We start from the raw sequence: 9,141 nt of genomic DNA, 5'->3' as shown, positions 1-9,141 counted from the left end.
TTCAGAAGCAAACCAGCAGTGGTATGCAGGGTGGTATGCTGCTGGTATTACATTACGTTATAGCCTTATTCTAAAATTGCAAATATTTTTCCCCTCACAAATCTACACAAAATACCCCATATTAAGTTAAGACATTTTTGAAAATGTATATTTTTTTAAATGAAATACCTTATTTACATAAGTATTCAGACCCTTTGCTATGAAACTCGAAATTGAGCTCAGGTGCATCCGGTTTCTTTGATCAGCCGTGAGATGTTTTACAACTTGGAGTCCTCCTGTGGTAAATTCAATTGATTGGCCATGATTTGGAACGGCACACACCTGTCTATATAAAAAACCTACAGTTGACAGTGCATATCAGAGCAAAAAACAAGCCATGAGGTCGAAGAAATTGTCCTTAGAGCTCAGAGAAAGGACTGTATCTAGCCACAGATTTCAGGAAGTGTACCAAAACATTTCTGCAGCGTTGGGCTCCCGAGTGGCGCAGCGGTCTAAGGCACTGCAGCTCAGTGCTTGAGGCGTCACCAGACCCTGGTTCAAATGCAGGCTGTATCACAACCGGCTGTGATTGGGAGTCCCATAGGGCAGGGCACAATTGTCCCAGCGTCGTCTGGGTTGGGCCGGTGTAGGCCATCATTGTAAATAAGAATTTGTTCTTAACTGACTTACCCAGTTAAATAAAAATAAAAATAAATAAGGTCCCCAAGAACACAGTGACCTCCATCACTCTAAAATGGAATTCGATTGGAACCACCAAGACTCTTCCTAGAGCTGGTCGCCTGGGGAGAAGGGCCTTGGTCAGGGAGGTGACCAAGAACCCATTGTTCACTCTGACAGAGCTCCAGAGTTCCTCTGTGCAGATGGGAGAACCTTCCGGAAGGACAACCATCTCTGCAGCACTCCATCAATCAGGCATTTATGGTAGAGTGACCAGATGGAAGCCATTCCTTAGTAAAAGGCACATGACAGCCAGCTTGGAGTTTGCCAAATGGCACCTAAAGGACTCTCAGACCATGGAAACCAAGATTGAACTCTTTAGCCTGAATGCCAAGGATCATGTCTAGAGGAAACCAGGCACCGCTCATCACCTGGCCAATACCATCCCTACGGTTAAACATGGTCGTGGCAGCATCATCATGCTGTGGGGATGTTTTCAGTGGCAGGGACTGGGAGACTAGTCAGAATCATGAGAAAGATGAATGGAGCAAAGTACAGAGCAATCCTTGATGAAAACCTGCTCCTGAGCACTCAAGACCTCAGACTGGGGCAAAGGTTTACTTTTCAACAGGACAACGACCCTAAGCACACAGCCAAGTGGAGTGGCTTTGGGACAAGTCTCTGAATGTCCTTGAGTGGCCCAGTCAGAGCCTGGACTTGAACCCGATCAGAATCTCTGGAGAGACTTGATATTAGCTCTGCAGTGACGGTCCCCATCCAACCTGACAGAGATTGAGAGGATCTGCAGAGAAGAATGGGAGTAACTCCTCAAATACAGGTGTGCCAAGCATGTAGCTTCATACCCAAGAAGACTCGAGGCTGTAAACACTGCCAAAGATGCTTCAACAAAGTACTGAGTAAAGGGTCTGAATACTTATGTAAAAAAATGTATTTGTATAACTTTGCAAACAATTCTAAAAACCTGTTTTTGCTTGTCATTATGGGGTATTGTGTGTAGCTTGATGAGGAAAAAAAACTATTGAATCCATTTTGGAATAAGGCTGTAACTTAATGAAATGTGGAAAAACTGAAGGGGTGTGAATACTAACCGAATATTTAAAACTTGATTGCTGATATACAAAACATTTTGGGACTATATCAACTATGGACTACTGAAATAAAATATAAAATAAAATGTTCCTTTAAGTGTGTTTAGGGGTGTTGGCCGCGCCCAATAATTGGCAACACCTACTAATTGGCCACATCGATCTTAATGAGTGCTTCCTTTGAAATGGAGTCTGTTTAAATAGACTAAAATCATCCATCCTGGTGACAGATAATGGACTAACTACATGGATAAAGATCAGAAGATTATAGGTCATGATGCTGTGTCACAATAAAAAGAAAGGTATTTGTTTGATTAACGCCCAAGGAAATTTGTTTCCATGTGTCCTAACAGTGCTTGGAGTTTTAAAAGTTTAACCCAAAATAAGCTAGCAGTGTTATTAAAAGTTGCATTAAAACATTCAGTGAAAGTTAAGTAAGTTATTGAAAAACCTCCAAATAACCTGTAACTTCCATTCTTAAAGCGTTAATAAAACCTTCCATGAAAACGTTTTAAGAGTAAAACATTCTCAGAACCTCCCTACAACCTAAAAATCAACATGCCCAGAAAAGGTGAAATGTTCCATTCTGTTCTCAGAATGTTTAAAAAACATGTTGTTTTACCGGTCAGGAAACGTATGGCTTCGTTCCCACAACCAATGTGAAACCAAAAACATACAGTACCTATCAAACGTTTGGACACACCTACTCATTCAAGGGTTTTTCTTTATTTCTACTATTTTCTACATTGTGAAGCAGGTTGAGAGAATGCCAAGAGTATGCAAAGCTGTCGTCAAGGTAAAGCGTGGCTACTTTGAAGAATCTAAAATATTAAATAGATTTTGATTTGTTCAACACTTTTTTGGTTGCTACATGATTCCATGTGTGTTATTTCATAGTTTTGATGTCTTCAACATTATTCTACTTCTAATAAACCAAATGTGCTAGCTGAGAAGTAATTTGAGAAGCCCTTCAGAGTGGTTTGACTGTCAAAGGAATTTGGCATGTCGCCTACTATACAAGTGTCTAGTTCTTTAACACCTGACTCACATGTTAGTCAAGTAGTGGAAGTCATATTACTACAAACATGTATCACGGTAATAATCATGTTCAACTTTTAACAACTATTCAAACAAAATAGTAAACAGTAAAGCACTCCCAGAAACACTTTTTTTTGCCTGTAATTCAGAACCATTAACACCAGATGGCAAAGGAGATACGTTAAAGGTCCCAGAGCTCTCTCTTGCACAGGCCATCCTGCTCATTGCCAGAGCATGTCTCTTTGTGTAAGCAGCCTGTAGACTAGTTACACCAGAAAACTGGGCAGTGTCCCTTTTCCCTTGCACAGATGACTGGGTTCACAAATTACATTCCTGGGAGGAACATTGCTTTCAAAGTGAGTCAACTCCCTCTCTTTCTCTACATAGTACAGGCCTAGGCATAATACTGCTGCAGTAGGCTAATAATTGTTTAATTAATTAATAAAAGTGATGTTCCTACTCTAATTCTTTGTATAAAGAAACCCACATTTCAAATAGTTTTGCTGAGCTGAGCTTTCCTCGTGTAGGACATTTGACCAGGAGGTTCCCTTCGTGTGACCAGTGTGACCAGGAGGTTCCCTTCGCGTGACCAGGAGGTTACCTTTGTGTGACCAGGTTACCTTCGTGTGACCAGGAGGTTACCTTCGTGTGACCAGGAGGTTCCCTTCGTGTGACCAGGAGGTTCCCTTCGTGTGACCAGGAGGTTCCCTTTGTGTGACCAGTAGGTTACCTTCGTGTGACCAGGAGGTTACCTTTGTGTGACCAGTAGGTTCCCTTCGTGTGACCAGGAGGTTCCCTTTGTGTGACCAGGTTACCTTCGTGTGACCAGTGTGACCAACTGCAAACAGTGTTCTTTCTCTTTCTTTCCTCAAGTTAACACGGCAGCATGTATTATAATGCCTTACCTCCGAGGCCTAAACTGGGATTCTACACAGCACATATGCACGGAGTGTATAAAACACCAGGAACACCTTCCTAATATTGACTTGCACCCCCTTTTGCCCTCAGAACAGCCTCAATTCATCTGAGCATTGACTCTACAAGGTGTTGACTCCAAAGCTTCTGACAGTTCTGTCAAGTTGGCTGGTAGTGGATCTCTACTCTTTTTAGCTTATTCCATCTCATCCCACAGATGTTCAATTGGATTGAGATCTGGTGATTGGGCAGGCCACTGCAGGAAGCTGAATTCACTATCACGTTTGTGGAACCATTCCTGGACAATCCTAGCCTTGTGGCATGGGGCATTATTCTGCTGAAAAAATGTGGAGATGGATACACCGCTGCCAGGATTGGCAATGATGTTCAGACATCATGTGGCATTCAAACGTTGCTCTACTTTTATCAATGGGCCTAATGTGTGCCATGAAAACACACCCTACACTATCACCATCAGTCTGCAATGTTGACACCCGGCATGATGGATGCACGTCCTCGTATGGTTCTCCATACCCTAGTCCTCCCATCAGCATGAAACAGCAAGAACCTGGATTCATCAGACCAGGCAATGTTTTTCCAATTATCCAGTGTTTTCGTTCCTTTGCCCACTGCAACCCCGTGTTTTTTTTGTCAGAAAGAAGTGTAACTCCGTAAAGTCGTCGGCTGTCATACCCCATTCGTGTCAAGGTACGACGAGTTGTTTATTCTTGTTTGCGTCTTTGGGCACCAATGTTGTCCTGGACTGTCAGTTGACTAACTGTGGCCCGTCTGTTGTTCTGCACAATTCGTCTGTCTCCTTTGTCCTCTTTCATCAATGACACATTTTCGACCCCTGGCATGCCATTGGCAGGATGACCTTTGTGTGGTGGACCATTCTTGATACTGGTCCAATGAGCAGTGTTGCAGTTCCTGACACACTCAAAATGGTGCGCCCGGCACCAACTACCATACCCCATTCAAAGGCACTTAAATCTTGTCTTGCCCATTCACCATCTGAATGGCACACAGACGCAATCAATGTTTCAATTGTCTCAAGGCTTAAAAATCCTTCTTAAACCTGTCTCCTCCCCTTCATCTACACTGATTGAAGTGGATATAACAGGTGACATCAATAAGGGATCATAGATTTCACCTGGTCAGTCTGTCATTGAAAGAGCAGCTGTTCCTAATGTTTGTACACTCAGTGTACTTAGGAGTTTATGTAATGGGGTCAAGGCATCCTCTTCCACCTTTAAAAAGCATATTCCAGAAGCGTCTCTAGACAGCAACTCCTCACTGTAATGGAGCTGAATAACCATTGAGACTGCTCCTCTAAGAAGGTCAACAAGCAAGCAGAGGCAATAAACGAGTGCTGTGTGGGCAGATAGCGTGGGCGTAATTGGCCTGAAGATCCAATACAGGGGGAGCAGTGACTTATGGGTAATTACCTGCAATGTCCTGGGACGCAGAGCTGTGAGTGGCTGGCTCTCTGATCCAATCAGCCCCACACTGAGCAGCTGAGTACACAGGCTCTGTCTAATTGGCCAATCTGTTGTCCTCTCGACACAGGGCTGCTTCCAGGATGCTTCCTGATCCAGTTAGCGCCGGAGAGACAAACGCGCGAGCACGCACACACTATTTATTCCTTGCTGGGTAGAGCATTTACTGAATCAACACCCTCCACTGACACGGCACCTTGTGAACTCATCCTGAGTGACCTAAAATGTGGAATATCACGCTCCTATTTCATTCTGCATCAGAAGGTTTAATGGCCCATGCATTCTGGCCTTTAAATCAGAGTATCTACACTCAGGCATGACCTTTTTAAGTAGTGTGAGAAATCAACAACAATGTACAAATACCTAACCGACAAAGATATATATTTATTGTGAATCTTTTTGAAAGATATTGAAAAGAGAACAACAGGAAAGAAAGAAATGCAGCAGAACTTCAGAAACCCCACGAACCAGACCCTTTCATCAGGCTGGGTGTATAGCCAATCAACTCCAAAATAAATCCCAGAACTCAACACTTTCAGCCTAAAAATAACAAACAAACATAACCTGAGCCCGTAGCGTCGATGCTCTGGTCTGCTGATGCAGACGCTTCGTGACGATTTAAAAACAACTATAACTCATATCTGTAGTACCCTCCTGCTCATCTCGCTCTTTAATAGTCAACATATGAAACACTTACGACAACCCTTTGACACAGATGACATGGGATTGTACAAAAACCAAAAACAATATAGAGTTTAGTTACAGCATGATCAGACTAAGATATTGGCTTATATCTTGAAATAATACTTGTGCTACAATATCTATACTGTATCACCATATACAAAATACTCTGTAGGAAAGCTTCTTATTGGCTGATGGATCAAAACACACAATATCTTATCTTTGTAGTGAATATCAAGGCAATAGGTGTCTCCATCTTCAATTCTTATACAATTTTAAAACAGACTTTGCTATGCATTCATGATAGATAATTCACAGACTAATTCACAGACTTGACTTCGTCTGAAATACAAAATATGTATATATAACAGCCTAATTAATTCATACAGTGTCTAATATTCCAAAGCACAAATAATTGAGCTAATATTGACACATTAGTATTCAATTTAACATTAGGTACATTGGCAAAATTACTGACACAAATGGTAAACAAATGTCTGGTAATCTTGAATGGTAACACTTTACTTGACACCCAGCGTCATAACATGTTATATGGTCATAACGCTGTCATGACACATATATTTAGACCCATTGTGACATATATTGCGTTATTTTATGGCTGGTTATGACACCTACATAAGAATGTCAAAACCCACAAAACCTACTGTACCACACAAGGCAAAACATTCCATTACACCACAGCCTACGAGTCCACAGTATTACCTACCTCCAACGCAGGAGGCGAACAAGACACTCTCTTTTTGACTGGTATCTGACATTAGGACATGTACGAGGCTTATATGATTCTGATGGTCATAATGCTTCATGACAGTGTCATAAAGTGTATTTTCTTAGTCCAAGTAAAGTGACACAGGATGGTCATAATGCTTCATGACAGTGTCATAAAGTGTATTTTCTACAAGTTAATTAAAATCTGATTTAAAAAAAACATTACTGTAAAGAATTCATTGCAACAACAAAAAAATAATTGAAGATTCAAACTTTCAAAGAAAGGAAACTATTTGGCATGGAAAAAACTCATTTGAATGAATGTTTTGACACTTATGTAGGTGTCAGAACCAGCCACAACATAATGCATAATATGTCACAACAGGTGTAAATATATGGGTCATGACAGTGATATGACCATGTTATGACTGGTTATGACCGTGTCATAATGTGTTATGACTCTGGGTGTAAGGTAAAGTGTTACACCTTGGGTATGGCAACCTTGGATGCTACAAACCACGTCCATGTCGCATTGCACATTCCACTATACAAACATTTACCAACGTCCAACAGACTAAACCTTAGCAGTACTTGTCTAAATAATCTGATAGAGCTTTCCTTATAGTGTACATACACATAGGCACCTCTGGCTTATTCAGTTAATTGCAAAGTTTTAGAATGTTGCATATAGAAATGCAATGAATAGAGCTGACTCCAATGCTTTCATATTCTACTACACAACATAGAACAATGTCTGTTCCATGATAATGCATTTCTATTTCAACCTTCTATGAAGTTACACCCGCCTGAATAAGCCTGTGGCAAGGCTGAATGCAGACAGGGAACGTGCCGAGCAGCAATATTTCTGACTAGTAACAGGACAAAATACAACATACATAATACAGTAGTTGTTACAGCACTAGTAGAGATATATTAAGACATTTATTTTTCAATGTTTACATGCTGGTAGCAGAGAGAGAGAGAAAGCGAGAAAAAGAGAGAGAGAGAATAAGCATGACAGAGAATGGCACATTTGCGCAGGTTGTGAACGATAGCATGTGTCTAAAAACAGTTATCATTCATTAATTGTTAAATAGATGAATCCACAAGTGAACATTCTTGCTGTGCCGGCATAATATATGTTTCATATTTACCTCAGAAACCTGGTCTTAAGGTTTGATTGGCAAGGGCTGTGTCACAGCTTCGATCTAAAATAGCTTATTCTATGCTGTTGTATTTGTGATAAAGCCATGCGAATCCTCAAGTTCAAGAGTTCCTGTAGTGAACACAAAATAATCACAGATTTCCTGCACTTACAGAGAGGCTTTTAGTCCTTATGATGCAGTTTGTACAGGCTGAATGGATCCCAGTTACACAAAGAAACTTCGCAAATCCAATCAGTTTTCCACACTGACTCAAAAGTAATCACATTGAATTTGTTTGTTGAAATGACGTGGAAACAATGTTGATTCAGCCAGTTTTGGTTCAGTGGGACAGCTCCTCACATATCCTCTGGAGCTGATGGTTCTCTTGTGGATCAAGATAATCTTTCTGATGATGATAATAATATTTCATTTGTAGTGTGCATTTTCCACGCTCAATGCGCATAAGGTAGAAAACTAAAACAAAACAACAAAAAACAGCATGAAGTATAAACAACAATCACAATACATGGAAACATTACATACTAATGCAAAATACAGACTTTAAGCAAATGAAGTGATGATACATGTACACTGAGTTTACCAAACATTAGGAACACCTCCATAATATTGAGTTGCATCCCCCCCTCTCCTTTTACCCTTAGAACAGCCTCAATTTGTCAGGGAATGGACTCTACAGGGTGTCAAAAGCATTCCACGGGGTTGCTGGCCCATGTTGACTCCAATGCTTCCCACAGTTGTGTCAAGTTGGCTGGATATCCTTTGGGTGGTGGACCATTCTGGATACACACGGGAAACAGTTGAGGGTGGAAAAACCCAGCAGCGTTGCAGCTCTTGACACAAACCATTGCGCCTGGCACCTACTACCATACCCCGTTCAAAGGCACCTAAATATTTTGTCTTGCCCATTCACCCTCTGAATAGCACACATACACAATCCATGTCTGAATTGTCTCAAGGCTTACAAATCCTTATTTAACCTGTTAACTCCCTTTCATCTACACTGATTGAAGTCGATGAAACAAGTGACATCATTAAGGGATCATAGCGTTCACCTGGAATTACTAATACAGATTAATCAAATATGATAATGTGTTCTTTGTTTTAATGTTACATTTCCCGTTCACAGCCAGTTGTTGTCCTTTACGACAGTGTGTGTGTATGTCAGCTCAAAAGAAGAGTGGATACTATCCTTTCCCCTTCTGTGTGTGTGTGTGCCTGGGTATGTTTGTAAGGTTGTGGGCGTATAGAAAGCTCTGAGCTTCTAAGTACATATTTCACTACATCAAAAGGAGCTAATTTTACTATCATTACAAAGTGCAAGCGAGAGCACATTAACATTGGCATTACATT

This window comes from Oncorhynchus tshawytscha, linkage group LG12 (assembly GCF_018296145.1).
Source record: "Oncorhynchus tshawytscha isolate Ot180627B linkage group LG12, Otsh_v2.0, whole genome shotgun sequence".
NCBI lineage: Eukaryota > Metazoa > Chordata > Actinopteri > Salmoniformes > Salmonidae > Oncorhynchus > Oncorhynchus tshawytscha.
The sequence above is the reverse complement of the archived record's forward strand: the minus strand, read 5'-3'. Positions refer to the sequence as shown.